We start from the raw sequence: 16,273 nt of genomic DNA, 5'->3' as shown, positions 1-16,273 counted from the left end.
CCGTCAATATCTACCATTACATACGATTCTCTAGTCGGAGTCTAACAAGGTAAGCCGTAACCTACCTCGAAGACTGAGCGGGAGTCATGAATAATCAAGTCAATGCCTTCCCCTTTGCGAAGAGCCTTTGAACGATCAAAGTCTATCAAATAAGTATTCTACGTTAGATTATGAGTCTAAGGATACCCATATTTAGAGCTGTCAATATGGGCTTGGCCCGCGAGGCCGGCTCAACCCAACCCTTTATTTAAGTAGGGTTCGGCCAAGATTTCTTTGGCCCATATAGAAGTGAGGCTCAAAAGCCCAACCTTTCTTGGCTCACCGGCCTCAGAGATTGGGTTGAGGCCAGCCCTTGAGGCCAGAAAAGAATAATAAATTAATTAATTTTAAAAAAAATGTAAGTAAATTAAACAAAAAGATAAAAAGTAATGAGAAAAAAGAATGTACTTAGTACTAACTAGTAATTAGAAACTGGAGTAATACTTTTAAGTCTTAGAATTTATATTATGTTAAATTTCTTTTGAACGTGATCTGAATTAGTGATTAAAAATAATAATTTATATTTGTTCTCTTGAATTTTTTCTTCTATGATATGGATTCGCACAAGAATGGGTTGTAGAATATTCTGTTTCATATTGTAAAAGTTTCTTCTATTTCATATTGCAAAAGTTTCATGTTCAAATTGTACCAAAAATCACTTGCAAAATGTTATTTCAGAAGACGAAAAAACATAAAGCTGGTCCTAGCTCCGCCTAGGGGTCGGCATTTTGTGTGCCCTTCAATTAAAAGGGATTTCGTCCTAGCCTATTTAATTCTTTGGCCCTTTAGGGTCGGGACAAATTTGGGCCACCCATTTGACACCTCTACCCATATTGCTATACTTCTAAATTGAATCCAAAAATGATCTTAAAAAGTAACCTCAGGCCTACAATGGCGAAACTGGAATTTTATTGGAAAATTAGTTCACCCAGAGCCTTACTAGTCTAAATCCAAAAGACACAATCAAAGCTCCATCAAATTGACCCTTAATTTCAAGAAAAATCCTCATTTAGGACTTAGGGCTAAAACCCCCAATTTTAACAAACCCAACATGATTACAAGGTTAAATAAGGGATTAGACTAGTAGGAAATACAAATTAGAGCTTAGAAACTTACCCCCAAGATGAATTGAAGCCTAAACACTTGAAATCGCCTCCACAAAAGCTCTCAACCCAATTTATGAACTTATGAAGTCTAGGCTCAATTTTAGGAAACATAAGGGTTCTGATTTCTGCTAATTCCACTTTTACGGACCTTTCCTCGCATGTGCGGGCTCTCAACAAATCAGTACCCCAAGACCTCACCTCGAAAGCATAGAACCAACCAATTGGAGAACGGTATCTCTTACCATACAAGGCCTCAAATGGAGCCATGTCAATGCTTGTGTGATAACTGTTGTTGTAAGAAAACTCTGCCAAGGGCAAGAACTGGTCCCAATGACCACCAAAATAAATCACACAAGCCCGCAACATATCATCTAACACCTGAATAGTCATCTCAGACCGACCATCCATCTGCGGGTGAAAAGCGGTACTAAGATCCAACTGGGTCCCCAATTCCTTCTCCAAGGTCCTCTATAAATGGGAAGTGAACTGAGTCCCTCTGTCTAAAATGATAGAGATGGGCAACCTATGCAATTGGACAATCTCTCTAATTTAGATCCTTGTCAACTTTTCCGAATTGTAGGTAGTCGCGTCTATACGTGTAGTGTGGTGCTTAGGCCTACCCACCCTATTTGTTCCATGAACGGAGCTACCCAGATCAATTGCCAAGTGCGCGGTAACTTGGTACTGGTCAATCTATCCACGATAACCCAAATAGCATAAAACTTGCCCAAAGTCTTTGGTAGACCTACCACAAAGTCCATCGCTATCCTCTCCCATTTTCACTCAGGAATGGGCATCCTCTGAGTCATACCATCTAGTATTTAATGCTCATACTTAACCTACTGGCAATTCAAATACTGGGAAATGAACTCCACTATATCCCTAATGTTGTCTTAAGTCACGGTATATCTTTGTAGCACCAGGACGGATGGAATATATGGAACTATGAGCCTCCTCCAAAATCAACTCAACTTTATTAAACCACCAACACGAGGAACACAAATGTGCCCCTCAATCATCAGAACATCGTTATCATCAAGAATCGACTCCTTGGCCTCCCAACTCAACACCTTATCTTGAATCTTGCATAGTTTCACATCCTCAAATTGTTGTGCCTTAATTTGCTCCAAAAAAGACGACATCACCTCAACACAAGCCAAAACCTAGCCTGGTTCCAAAATATCGAGCCTCACTATGCTATTAGTCAAACACTGAACCTCTATAGCCAAGGGACGCTCCTCAACTATCAAATGCTCCAAGCTACCCATACTCACTGCCTTTCGGCTCAACGCATCCACTACTACATTAGCCTTGCCTAGATGATAGAGAATGGTAATGTCATAATCCTTAAGTAACTCCATCCAACTACACTCACTCAATTTTAGATCCCACTGATTAAACACATGTTGAAAACTACGATGATCCATGAACTTCTCACAATGAACTCCATATATGTAATGTCTCCGAATCTTCAAATCAGAGACTACAACCGCCAACTCTAAGTCATGAGTGGGGTAGTTCTTATCATGAACCTTCAACTACCTGGAAGCATACGCAATCACCTTACCTTCTTGCATGAACACACAACCCAATCAAATTCGAGAAGTATCACAAGAACGGTAAAATCCTTTCCTTCCACGGGTAGTGCTAAAATCAGGGCTGAAGTCAATAAATCCTTGAGGTTTTGAAAGCTCTCTTCACACTCATCTGACCATTAAAAAGCTACATTCTTCTAAGTCAACCGATTCAAATGGGAAGCAATGGATGAAAACCCATTCATGAAACGACGATAGTAACTCGCTAAGCCTATAAAACTCCAAATCTCAATCACCGAAGTAGGCCTAGCCCAATCTCTAACTGCCTCAATCTTCTTGGGATCCACCATGATGCCATCCTTCGACACTACATACCCCAAGAATGCCACCGAACTAAGTCAAAACTCGCACTTCAAAATTTCAAAATTTTAGCGTACAACTTCTTCTCCCTCAAAAACCCAAGTACTAACCTCAAAAGCTTCTCATGATCTTCCTTGCTACGAGAGTCTACCAAGATGTCATCAATGAAGACAATAAAAAATGAACCCAAGTATGGCTTGAAGATCCCATTTATCAAATCCATGAAGGCTGTAGGGGCATTGGTAAGACAAAAAGACATCACAAAGAACTCATAGTGGCCATTGCGGGTCTTAAAGGCTATCTTCGAAATATCCTTTACTCTAATCTTCAACTGATGGTAGCCCAATCTCAAGTCGACCTTAGAGAGGACCGATGAATCATGAAGCTTATCAAACAAATCATCAATGCGGGGTATCATATACTTGTTCCGAATAGTAACCTTTTTCAACTATTGATTGTCGATACACATCCGCATGGTACCATCTTTCTTCTTCACGAACAACAGGGGAGCACCCCAAGGGGAAACACTAGGTCTAATGAATTCCTTACTCAACAATTCCCGCAACTGTTTCTTCAACTCTCTCAACTCAGTCTGAGCCATATGATAGGGTGGGATAGAAATAGGACAAGTGCCTGGCTCCAAATTGATGCAAAAATTAATATCCCAATCAGGTAGCATACCAGGTAAATCTGTGGAGAAAACCTTTGAAAACTTACTAACTATCGGTACCGACTCTAAGGAAGGAGTATACGCACTTGTATCCAAAATATGCGCCAACTAAGCCAAACACCCTTTATCCACTAACTTCTTCTCCTGAAGGAATGATATAATCTTCTTGGGAGTAGGACTAGGAGTACCCCTCCACTCTAATCTCGGAATACCTAGCATGGCTAACGTGGCAGACTTAGCTTGACAGTCTAGAATCGCATGATAAAGAGATAACCAATTCATACCCAAGATAATATCAAAATCTATCATGCTGAGGATCACTAAATCTACCTAAGTATCGTAACCCATGAATGTAACCACACAAGACCTATAGACTCGATGTACTATGATAGAATCACCGACAGGGTAAAGACCCGAATAGGAATATCAAGTAGATCACATATCATATCCAAACTCCTAGAGAAATATATAGAAACATAGAAAATAGAGCCAGGATCAAATAATACCAAAGCTGCCGGTGACAGACCGAAATTGTCAAGCCCCAAACCCACCTTGGCCGCAACAGGCATCCGATGACATGAACAACACTAGAATCACCTTATAAAATCAGAAAATGTCTAATCTCTTTTAACACTCTTTCAGCATTTATTAGATAAGTCATTAAGGTTAAATGGAAACATACTCACACTTATAAAAAAAAATCAGCGGAAGTCTAATATAAATAACTAGTCATACACATGGAAAATACCTCAACAAGTCATACGAGACTTCAACAATCTACCCACAATTCTGACAACTATCTATGAAGCTTCTAAGATAAATAAAGGAATAGACTAACTTCGGGATGCACCTCAGAAAGTAAAAGCAATAAACTAAGACAGAGGGGTGTCCCAGGAACATGCATGTAGGCTCACCAATAAGTCTAGAAAGCAGCAAGTTCTCCTACTCCATATACGTATCACGAACCTGCTCTTCTTCCTTACCTAACATACAATAAAAAACAATAATGGTATGCCTGAGGGTACTCAATGAGTGTCTAAGGAACAATAGTTAATAAATCAAAATAAGACAGTTACAGCAAAACTTGTGAATCAATAGTAGTAAAACAGTTTGAAAGTAAGCGATAGAACAAACGTCATCAACCTTATTAGAAGTTTCTGTGAACAACCAAATAGACAAGAAATATAACAATTTCAAGCCATCAAACTTTTTATCACATTAAGTCTTTTAATCAGGAACTCACAAGCATCACAAGCAACCAAAAGATCAACACATGCCGACTCACAAGCGAACAGTCATTCGATACACCAAAGCTATTATCTCAAAGAGGCTAATCGTCCTCTGGACTAGCACAATAATAGATGCACCGATGCTATTATCCCAAGGAGGCTAATTGTCGACTGGACTAGCCCAACAACATATAACCAGGGCTATTATCCCACGGAGGCTAATCGTTCTCCGGACTAGAACAACAATAGATACACTAGGGCTATTATCCCAAAGAGGCTAATCATCCTTTGGACTAGCACAACAACAGATATACCGGGGCTATTATCCCATAGAGGATAATCGCCCTCTGGACTAGCACAATAATAGATACACTGGGGTGATTATCCCACGGAGGCTAATCATCCTCTACACTAGTACATCAATAGATAGAGCGGGGCTATTATCTCAAGGAGGCTAATCGTTCTCTGGACTAGCATAGCAATAGATACACCAGGGCTATTATCCCACAGAGGCTAATCGACCTCTAGACTAGCATAGCTTGCCCATACAGGCCCAAACACAAAAAGATATAAGTCATGGCATATTAATCGAATCATCAATCATAGTTTATAACCAAATTCATTTCTCAAGTTATTTTCTCACAATAGAGGTATTTCAAGTCATAACCAAGTTGGAGAACTTGTTCAAATCACTTATTCATTTTCAAATTCAAGAACGCCCATTCAAAGGAAAACACGTTTCAAGCTTCAATCTTAGAGTATAAGTTCAATCATCCAATGATGGGGCAAAACACATTTCAACCATATAGTATAATTCGTATAAGGTTCGATGCGGGCCTGACCCTACACGCGCATGACCTTGTTTAAACATCACTTTTAATTCGAAAATAAGTTCAACAAAGATCTACCACCAAACTTGTACAAACAATCAAGTAGGATTCTTAAGACCAATCAAGCTTTCCATAATATTCTTAAAAGTAGACATGTTTCAAACAATGGATTCAAAACATATATACATATATCAAAACAATTTTGAAAATAGACATACCTCAATTCCCGTGAAAAGCTAGCAAATGTAATTCTTTTGAGTTCAACAATCGTTCTACAATGGTTATTAGTAACAAAGTTTAGAACTTTAACCAACTCTGGGGATTTCTACCCTTAATTGAAAATTAGGGCTATTTATAAGCCTTAAAACTTGTTCTTGAACATCTTATGAATCATTCGTCGATTCTAATATCGTAATATACTCTATACTAGCTTAACAATCTTCAATACTAGCAGGAAAATAAAAGTTCATACCTTTCAGACGAAATCCCACAGGCCCCCTTCTTCTCCTTCCTTGAGTTTTCAAGAATCTAGGGTTTGGAAGGATGAACTAGTGTCACATAATTGAATTTGGTGTAGAATTGATATAGATGTATTAGGAACTCACCTTAGGGTTTGAGAGAGGTCTCTAGGGTTCTTTTCCTCTAAAAAGTCATCCAAAATGAAGTGGGGAAAAGTTATAACAAAGTTAGGATTTTAAAGTGTTGGCCCCGCCGCGGGTGCATGCATGATTGAGGCCCAACCGCGTGCTACCGATCGCACAAAGAAAGGTAACATCGCTCCCGCGCAATCATGCGCCTGAAACTTGTTCGCGTAGCCAGTCACACAGATTGCAAAGTGTCCAGTAAAACAGGCATATCTCCTAGTACGGAGCTTCAATTGAGCTCCACAATGTATACAACTTTTATGTTTTATGTTTTCTTAAATTCCCTACCTATTTGCATGTAAACTAGCTAGAAGTCAGGGCTACCTAGACTTAGACAATTTTATCAAATCTTACGCTTAATTTCAAACGACTATTTTCTCCCAAATTCACCTTGATAGGACTTCTTACAACTAATAAGTCACGTTAATACTCATTTAACACATTCACACCTAACCTGTATTTACGGAGTGCTACATTATCCCCCTCTCAGGATCATTCGTCCCTGAGTGAAAGTCATGGCCTAAAATTTTCACTAAACATCAAATTTTTAAAAATTTCTAGAGTTCTTTTTCAAGACAATCTATCTCCAATGACAACATAACAACCAATCACCCAAGAAAATGACCCAAGCCACTACAAGGATCCACTAGATCATTCAAGCCTAAACACAAAAGGAGGAATTCATACCTTTAGTCTACACCTTCGCAAGAATTTAATAACCGGAAGGTTCAACACATACCTGGAATAGGGAATTTGGGGGGGGGGGGGGGGGGGGAGGGGATTTTGGCCTAGTGCTATTAACGGCGACTCGATGGTAACTACACCCCTTAGAGTTCATTTTGTGAGTCTTCAGATATGAAATAAGTCTATATCGGGGTTTAGCAATATCACTCTCCCACTCTATAAAGGTTTCATCAGGAAATTCAAGCCTAACATTTTTTTTTTGGTTGAGAATCCAGAGTTTCACAACACTTGGAAAGCCAGTCTATCCCCAATCACATCAAAGTTTACCATTTCTAATTCAAACAAATCAGTAGTAGTCTCACGACCCTTAACTACAACCACACAGTCTCTATACACTCTAGAACAAAGTACGGAGTCACATAAGAAATATTCAAAATCGGATTGATCCACGAATACGCATCAAGAGAATAAATAGTAAGATTGCCTGTCTCAAAACATCAGGGACCACACCTTACAATCATCACCAAACACCTACTACAAAATTCCAAGTGACTTTGTACTATCGATCAAATTATGCAGCACAACCAATGTGCACCTCATAGCACCATTGTTCACTAGGTTAGAAACTACAGTACGAGTTAAATTCATATCTGCAATGCATGAGTAACGAACACATCAGAACGATCCTAGAGAAAAGTTCAAACTCTATAGCACAATAAAAAATAAAGAAGAATGAGAAACACCAAAAAATGTCCTGGTAGTCTTTCGATCATGCAGGTGATCAGGCTGTACGAGGAAGACTCAACTAGACACAGCTGCACAGACAAGACCAATCCTAGGACACTTTTAAACCTAGGCTCTGATACAAATCTTGTCACACCCCAAAACCTACCCAGGACGCAACAGGCATCCGATGCTATGAAAAACACTTGAAGCACCTTATAAAATCAAAAAACATCTAATCTCTTTTAACACTCTTTCAGCATTTACTTAGACAAACATTAAGGTTAAATGGAAACATACACACACTTATACAAAAAAAATCAATGGGAGTCTAATATAAATAACTAGTCGTAAACATGGCAAACGCCCCAACAAGTCATACGAGACTTCGACAATCTATCCACAATTCAGACAACTATCTATAGAGCTTCTAAGATAAATAAATGACTAGACTAACTTCGGGACGCAACCCAGAAACTAAAAAAAAAAAATTAAGATAGAGGGGTGTCCCATGAACAAACATGTTGGCTCATCAACAAGTTTGGAAAGCAGAAAGTTCTCCAACTCCATACGCGTATCACGAACCTGCTCTTCTTCGTTACCTAACATACCAGCAAAAAGAACAATGGTATCCCTAAGTACTGGGTACTCACTGAGGTCTAAAGGGCAATAGTTAATAAATCAAAATAAGATAGTTACAGCAAAACTTGTGAATCAATAGTAGTAAAACAGTTTGAAATAGACAAGAAATATAACAATTTAAATCCATCAAACCTTTTATCACATTAAGTCTTTTAATCAGGAACTCACAAGCATCACAAGCCATTCACAGGTAACCAAAAAGGATCAACACATGCCGACTCACAGGCGAACAATCATTCAATACACCGGGGCTATTATCCCACGGAGGCTAATCGTCCTCTGGACTAGCACGGCAACAGATACACCGGGGCTATTATCATACGGAGGCTAAGCGTCCTCTGGACTAGTACATCAATAGATACACTGGGGCTATTATCCCACGGAGGCTAATCGTCCTCTGGACTAGCACAACAACCAATAAACCGGGGCTATTATCCCACGGAGGCTAATCGTCCTCTAGACTAGCACAGTAATACATACACCAGGGCTACTATCCCATGGAGGCTAATCGTCCTCTAGACTAGCACAGCTTTCCCATATAGGCCCAAATACAAACAGATACAAGTCATGGCATATTAACCGAATCATTAATTATGGCTTACAACTGAATTCACTTCTCAAGTTATCTTCTCACAATAGAGGTATTTCAAGTCATAGCCAAGTTAGAAATCCTGTTCAAATCACTTAATCAATTTCAAGTTCAAGAACGCCCATTCAAAGGCAAAACACATTTAAAGCTTCAATCTTTAGAGTATAATTTCAATCATCCCATAATGGGGCAAAACACGTTTCAACCATATAGTATAATTCATATAAGGTTTGATGCCGGCTTGACCCTACACGCGCATGACCTTGTTCAAATATCACCTTGAATTCAAAATAAGTTCAACAAAGATCTACCACTAAACTTGTACAAACAATCAAGTAGGATTCTCAAGATCAATCAAGCTTTAAAAATATACTTAAAAGTAGACATGTTTCAAACGATGGTTTCAAAGCATATATACATATATCAAAATGATTTTGAAAATAGACATACCTTAATTCCAGCTAAAAGCTAGCAGACATAATTCTTCTGAGATCAACAATCATTCTACAATGGTTATTAATAACAAAGTTTAGAAATTTAACCAACTCTAGGGATTTCTACCTTTAATCGAAAATTAGGGCTTTTTATAAGCCTTAAAACTTGTTCTTGAATCTCTTATGAACCATTCATAGATTCTAATCTCACAATATACTTTGTACTATGTTAACAATCTTCAATACTAGCAGGAAAATCAAAGTCCATACCTTTTAGATAAAATCCCACACGCCTCCTTCTTCTCCATCCTTAAATTTTCAAGAATCTAGGGTTTGGAAGGATGAACTAGTGTCGCATAAAATTAATTTTGGTGAAGAATTGACATAGATGGATTAGGAACTCACCTTAGGGTCTGAGAGAGGTCTCTAGGGTTCTTTTCCTCCAAAAAGCCGCCCAAAACGAAGTGGGGAAAAGTTATAACGAAGTTAGGCTTTTAAAGCGTCGTTCTCGGTGCGCAGCAACCCAGGTGGAGGCCCAACCACGCAGCTGATCGCACAACAAAGGCAGTAACACTACCTCTGGTGCGCGTTCCCGCACATGAAGCTTGTTCACGCAGCCAGTCGCGCAGATTGTGTAGTTTCCAGTAAATCGGACAAAACTCCTAGCATAGAGCTCTGATTAAGCTCCACCGTATATTGCTAAAAACATATTTCAAAGATTTACAACTTTCATGTTTTAAGTTTACTCAAATTTCCACCCGATTTGCACATAAATTAGCTAGAAGTCAGAGCCACCCAGACTTAGACAATTTTATCAAATCTTACGCTTGATTTCAAACGACTATTTTCTCCCAAATTCACCTTGATAGGACTTCTTACAACCAATATGTCACATTAATAGTCATTTAACACATTCACACCTAACTATTATTTATGGAGTGTTACAGAAATAGTACCTATGATAACCGCATTAGAAGCCTCTGCCTCTGGCCAGCCCGAAACAGCATAATAATGAAGCTGTCCACCCTCGGACTATGACCTCCTCGGCCACCATGGCCAGATTGAGCTACACCCCTCAGTGCTTGTAAGCTACCCCTGTTGGGCTGATGACCCCCTTTCCCAGAATGATAACCGCCTCTGCTAGGCTTCGAATCACCCTTATCGAAAGATCGAATCCAAAAAGGACCTCGGGCCCACAAGGGAAAAACTAAAATTTTATTGGAAAATTAGTTCATTCAAAGCCTTACTAGTCTAAATGCAAAAGACTGAATAAAAACACCATCAAATTGATCCTTAGTTTCAAGAAAAACCCTTTTTAGGACTTAGGGCTAAAACCCCAAATTTTAACAAATTCAAGATGATTAGAAGGTTAAATAAGGGATTAGGCTAGTAGGAAATACAAAACTAGAGCTTAGAGACTTACCCCCAAGATTAATTGAAGCCTAAACACTTGAAATCGCCTGCACAAAAGCTCTCAACCCAATTTATGAACTTATGAAGTCTAGGATAGATTTTAGGAAATATAATGGCTTTGGTTTATGGTAATTTCTCTTCTGCGGACCTTTCCTTACAGGTGCGGGCTCGTACCAATAGAGAAAAGGCCGCAGATGTGGTCCCAACTTAAAACCCTGACTGTGCAGGTGCGGGGAAGAGTCCGCAGATGCACCCTCCCCCCCAATCCACTGAATCTCGCACTTGCAGACAAAACCCTGCAGAGGTGGGCCCGCAGGTGCGGTCACACCAGAAACCAGAAAATTCTGATTTTCACCAAATTTGACCCATCACTCAAAAATCCTCTAAGACCTTCTAGACACAAACCAAACATGCATATCTATTGTAAAACACGCTACGTACTCGCTCGCACACTCGGATTTCCCAAAAGAGGTCTCCTTAACCCGGTGTTGACTACCTGGTGTTGACCCAAGTCAACACCAACCAAACTTCCAACCAATGCCCAAAACGCCACCGGATGCCTCAGGACCCGAATCAAGGACCTAACTAAGTCAAAAATCATATTTCGGACCCCACGGAACTATCCGAAATTGATTTCAGAAGCAATTACGCAAAAGTCAACTGTAGGTCAACCCTTTTTCACTTATTCAACTTAGAAAATTCTAAAAACCTCAAAATCAACCGAGACTCGCCCGATAGCCTTGGCAACCGCCCCACCCATCCCCGCAAGTCACAAACTCAGAAATGATACTTTGAGAAGGGTATTTTGGGGAAAGAGAGTAAAATGCCTAAAACGATCAAACGGATTGTTACAAGGAAAATGATGAATCTTGATATTTCGAAATAATAGTGAATATTATTTCTCAATTTCACATGTTTGAGCTAGAAGCTTTATTTAATTTTTATCCGCTTTACAATTAGATGTTATTTAATTTGTTAACATCTACCGCTTTCGTACTACTATCAACGTATTACTATTTGTAGTTGAGAGAGGCGGAAGAAGATATCGGTAATTGTGGTATTGATGGATTGTTAATATTAATTTAGTAACATCTATCTCTTTCATGATATAATTGATCATACCCTTATTTGTGTAACAACCCGTTTCGTCATTATCATGATTTTTGAAATATTCGCGACGCTGACTCCTTGAGACATACGTGGTCCTTCTTGTAATTCTAAAAACCTTTAACCTGATCGAAAAATTGTACGAGTTGCATATAAAAATTGGATCTGGGCCCAGTGGTATCGCTATAGCGTCCTCCATGCTGCCCCAGTGGTGGCGCAGCAACGATTGGTCACCGCAGAAGCGATGTAGTCAATTTCATTCAAGGAACGCCCTAGCGATGCCTCTGTCATAGAAGCGATACCGCTAAAGCAGCATCTCAGGCCGCAACAGCGATTACGAGCAATGGGTTTCCCTATTTAAGTGTCATTTCGGGATTTGACCTCATTTTCCAAAACCCTAAAGAGTCCAGCCGCCTTTGGAGCATATATGGAGCCAAAAATGATATTTTCTTGGGAAAGGTAATCCTTCTAACTTCATGCATTCTTTCTCCCCATTAGTGATTCTTATTAAAAATCCCTCATCTAGAAATCACAAAATGGGTATCACTATTTCCTAGACTTAAAGAGATGATTGGTTAGTTGTTCTTAATATGGATTTCATTGAATTATTCCCTCTTGTTCATCACCCTAGAATGGTTACTAAATTAGTTTCTTATTTCCTTACGAGTTTATAAATGGGTCTCTTCCATAAATCTTGAAAATGGATATCTCAAAGATAAGCTTAAAAATGGTAACTTTACCTAGCTAATGGCTTAAAATAATTGACCTTATTCGTGGAAGGAGGTTGATAAATCACCTAGTGTTGTTATGAATGAAATCTAGAGGTATGCTAAGTTCCCAAATTTACCTTATCAATTCGAAGTCTTTTATAAGAGTTCTAACGGTGATTCCTATTTTGGGTCTCATGATGGTATCGAGTTACTTCGTGCCGATTACGACGTGGTGAATGAATTGAAGAATCAACGGATGCTCGTGGCACCCACTCGTCCTTGATGTAGGTTACGTCTTTTCTTTTTGGTAGACTTCGGTTAGTTTCCCATATTCATGTATTAGAAGGAACGGAGAATGCATGTGTAGGAGTTGGAGATTTGGGATGGATCCATAGGATGGTATTGTCGTGTGATTTGTGTGTTTAGGCTTGTGGCCTGTAGATTCCTTAGGATGTTTTGAATTGGTTTCCTTGAGTATCGGTGGTTTCTATGTGACTTGGAAGGAGTGGTTGTTTCATACTTTTCTATGGTTTGAGTGAGAAATTTTTGTAAGATGTGCCTAGATTGTGCTATGCTATTATAGTGGACCTAATCGATATTAGGCAGATAAAATGTACCAATGATTGTGAATTAATTCTAGATTGGTAGTAGTGATGTCATGTAAGTAGAAGGTGAAATTATCATATAATAATGATTGGTAGGCAGTAAAGGGAAAGTGGCAATATTATGTTGTGACTTGATTGTCCTACTGTGTTGGCTTGATGCCACGTGTTGTTAGTAGCTATTGAAATCCGTTGTTCCTTATTGATTGTGATATTGTAGTATCTTACGGGTTGATGTTATACGAGGATAAAGTTCTATATGACTTGTGTCGTCTTTATGATATTGTTGGCTTACCTATGTTGGTACTTGTGACACTGATATATGTTGTTGGCGTACCCATGTTGGTACTTGAGACATTGATCTTATTATGTATGTTGATACATGCACTGCATGCACTCTCAGTCTCGTGATACAGTGTTGATACTTTGTTGGTACTTGATGAAACACTCTGATGAGCTCGGCTCGATTTTTAAATGAGAGTAACATGAGAGTCTGATATCCGATGTTAGTCTCGGAATCATCGATTGAAAGAGTTCATGGACTCCGTGGGTCCCCCAGGGTGGTGCCGGTGAGAACTCCCGTGGGAAAAGATCCGGGTCTCGTCTGTTTGTTGGGCAAAGATTCCGGTCTCGTCTGTCTGTCGGGCAAAGATCCGGGACGAGTGGCACTTAGACTTCGCGAGTCACCTTGGGTTGTGCTACCGAGATGTCGATATTTCCGTCCAAAGTACATGTGCACACAACATTACATTGCATTGCATTTGCATTCATACATTATTGCATTGCATTGCATCATGGCTTATATTGAGATGACTTGGTGTTCTACTTGTGATGTTGGTTTCGGATTGGACATATGGAGACTTGGTACAATTGGGTTTAGATGCTCTACTTAGGCAATGATGTGTGCTCGGTTCCGAATATGGTTGCCTTATACTTGTTGATTTATCTCGTAGATCATTCGTAGGATCAGTTATATGTTTGGCTTCCAAAGGATGTAGAATAAAGAATATCATAAGGATGAGGCGACTTCTAGACTAAAGACGAAAGGTATATTGATATATGATTTTTGTGAGATTGTTGTGGAATTGACTTGTGGTTATTAGAGGAAAGTTAATAATTTAAGGGTCTTGATGTTATAATGAGCGGCAGATAGATGTATGACTTGATTTAGTTACTTACCATGCTTATTTGTGAATTCTTTTACTGATATGCATTTCTAACCATTTTTGGCCTATGATACTTACTTAGTACGTGTTGATTGTACTGATACTACTCTTGCTACATCCATTTTGGGGTTTAGAGTGTTTCAGGTGGTTGATTGTGACATGTTCGGAAGATGCGCGGGGCCTATCTTGAAGGTCTCCTCCCACTTTATTCCGGGATGGAGGTTGGGTCTTAGAGTTTTGTTGTAATCTAGATCACTTTAGTTGCTCTTGTACTAGTCTAGACTAGGTCATGGGAATTGAATTGAGTGTTTGTATCTATTTAACTGTTGTAATCACTTCCGCAAACTTGATTAATAGAATCATTGATTTCCGCTGTTGATTATATCTATTTATTGCATTAAATGAATCTGCTCTTTACTTGGTTAGTGTATTATTTTGATTGAGGGTTCGCCTACCGAGGCGGAAGGGTAGGTGCCCGCGCGACTCTAAGTTGGGTCGTGACAATTTGTAATCGAGAGCGACAAATAACGTAGTAATTAGTTATAGCAAGAAAGATAATCGAAAGGGACTTACTAACAAGAGCATGTTTTAGTTCAAGCATATATTTCTGGTTCTTTAATATTACTATTTTGACGATTAATTTGTATAACCGCGCGGAATACATTTAATTGTTCAACTTCATTAATAATATACAGATGTAATGGCGAGAGACATTTATACATTTTTGAGAAATAGAAGTTGAAGAAATAATAAAGTGAAGTCAAGATCCCGACACCTTCTATCATATTTGTGAAAAACAAAATATTTTCCCTACTTCTCTATATTTTCTCCGCTTCTCTATTCACAGACTCCAAATTAGTTAATACACCATTCAACTCTTTCTGATTTCTCGAATAGAAATTAAAATAAGAAACATTTGTAGAATAGATAAACCAATCTCTGTGATCGATATCTTTCTATACTATTATTTGATAGAGTACGAGTTAAAATTTGTATACGCCATACACTCGTCATGGCCCTTCCTGGGTCTGGATCACAGTATGTGGACAACTTTGTTCACTAGAGATGATCATTTCCCCAATACATCATGGTACATACATCACGATTTCGACTATAAAGAAAATTATAAGTGGGTACTCCATGAATGGTGTTATACCCCGTAGTTTCATATGTTGAGATTCGAGCTACCTTTCAGGAGGTATGTGAGATTGTATGCGTTTATCTTATGGTTATGAGGGTTTAAGTTCATATAATAAGCTATGGAAAGGTAGGAGGACAAGTGATCTAAGGAAATTAAGTTTGTTGGAACTTTGGAGAAAGTATGAAGGCCAATTTTGGCCCAAATTGGAGGAAGAATATCTTGTAGTATATGAGGATTTTTGGAGCAAAGCAAAAGCCTAAATTGAAGTTCAGGAAGTCTATTTCCCAACGCAAAAAACTGCGCATCGATCGGACATCGGGATCAAACGTTATGAGTATTTTAAGATAGACTGTCCGAGCAGAGGATTTACTCTGCGCGAATGCGCCCCAAAGTGGCGTTAACGCGCAGAGCAAAAAGTAGGTGGGTGCAAACCGACCCTAAGACATTATATAAAGGGGGTTTACCCCTTATTTTCATCCCATAACCCCTGGAAACCATCCCCAACCCTCTGGAACCTTCTCCAAACTTCCGCCATAAAATTTTAGAGCGAATCAAGTGGAATCTCCGGATTTAGTTTCGAACAGCGTATGGTTGTGATTATAATATTGTGTTGCGGTGAATTTTGGCTTGCATTCAAGGTGGAAAGTGA

This window comes from Lycium ferocissimum, chromosome 4, assembly GCF_029784015.1.
Source record: "Lycium ferocissimum isolate CSIRO_LF1 chromosome 4, AGI_CSIRO_Lferr_CH_V1, whole genome shotgun sequence".
Classification (NCBI taxonomy): Eukaryota; Viridiplantae; Streptophyta; class Magnoliopsida; order Solanales; family Solanaceae; genus Lycium; species Lycium ferocissimum.
The sequence above is the reverse complement of the archived record's forward strand: the minus strand, read 5'-3'. Positions refer to the sequence as shown.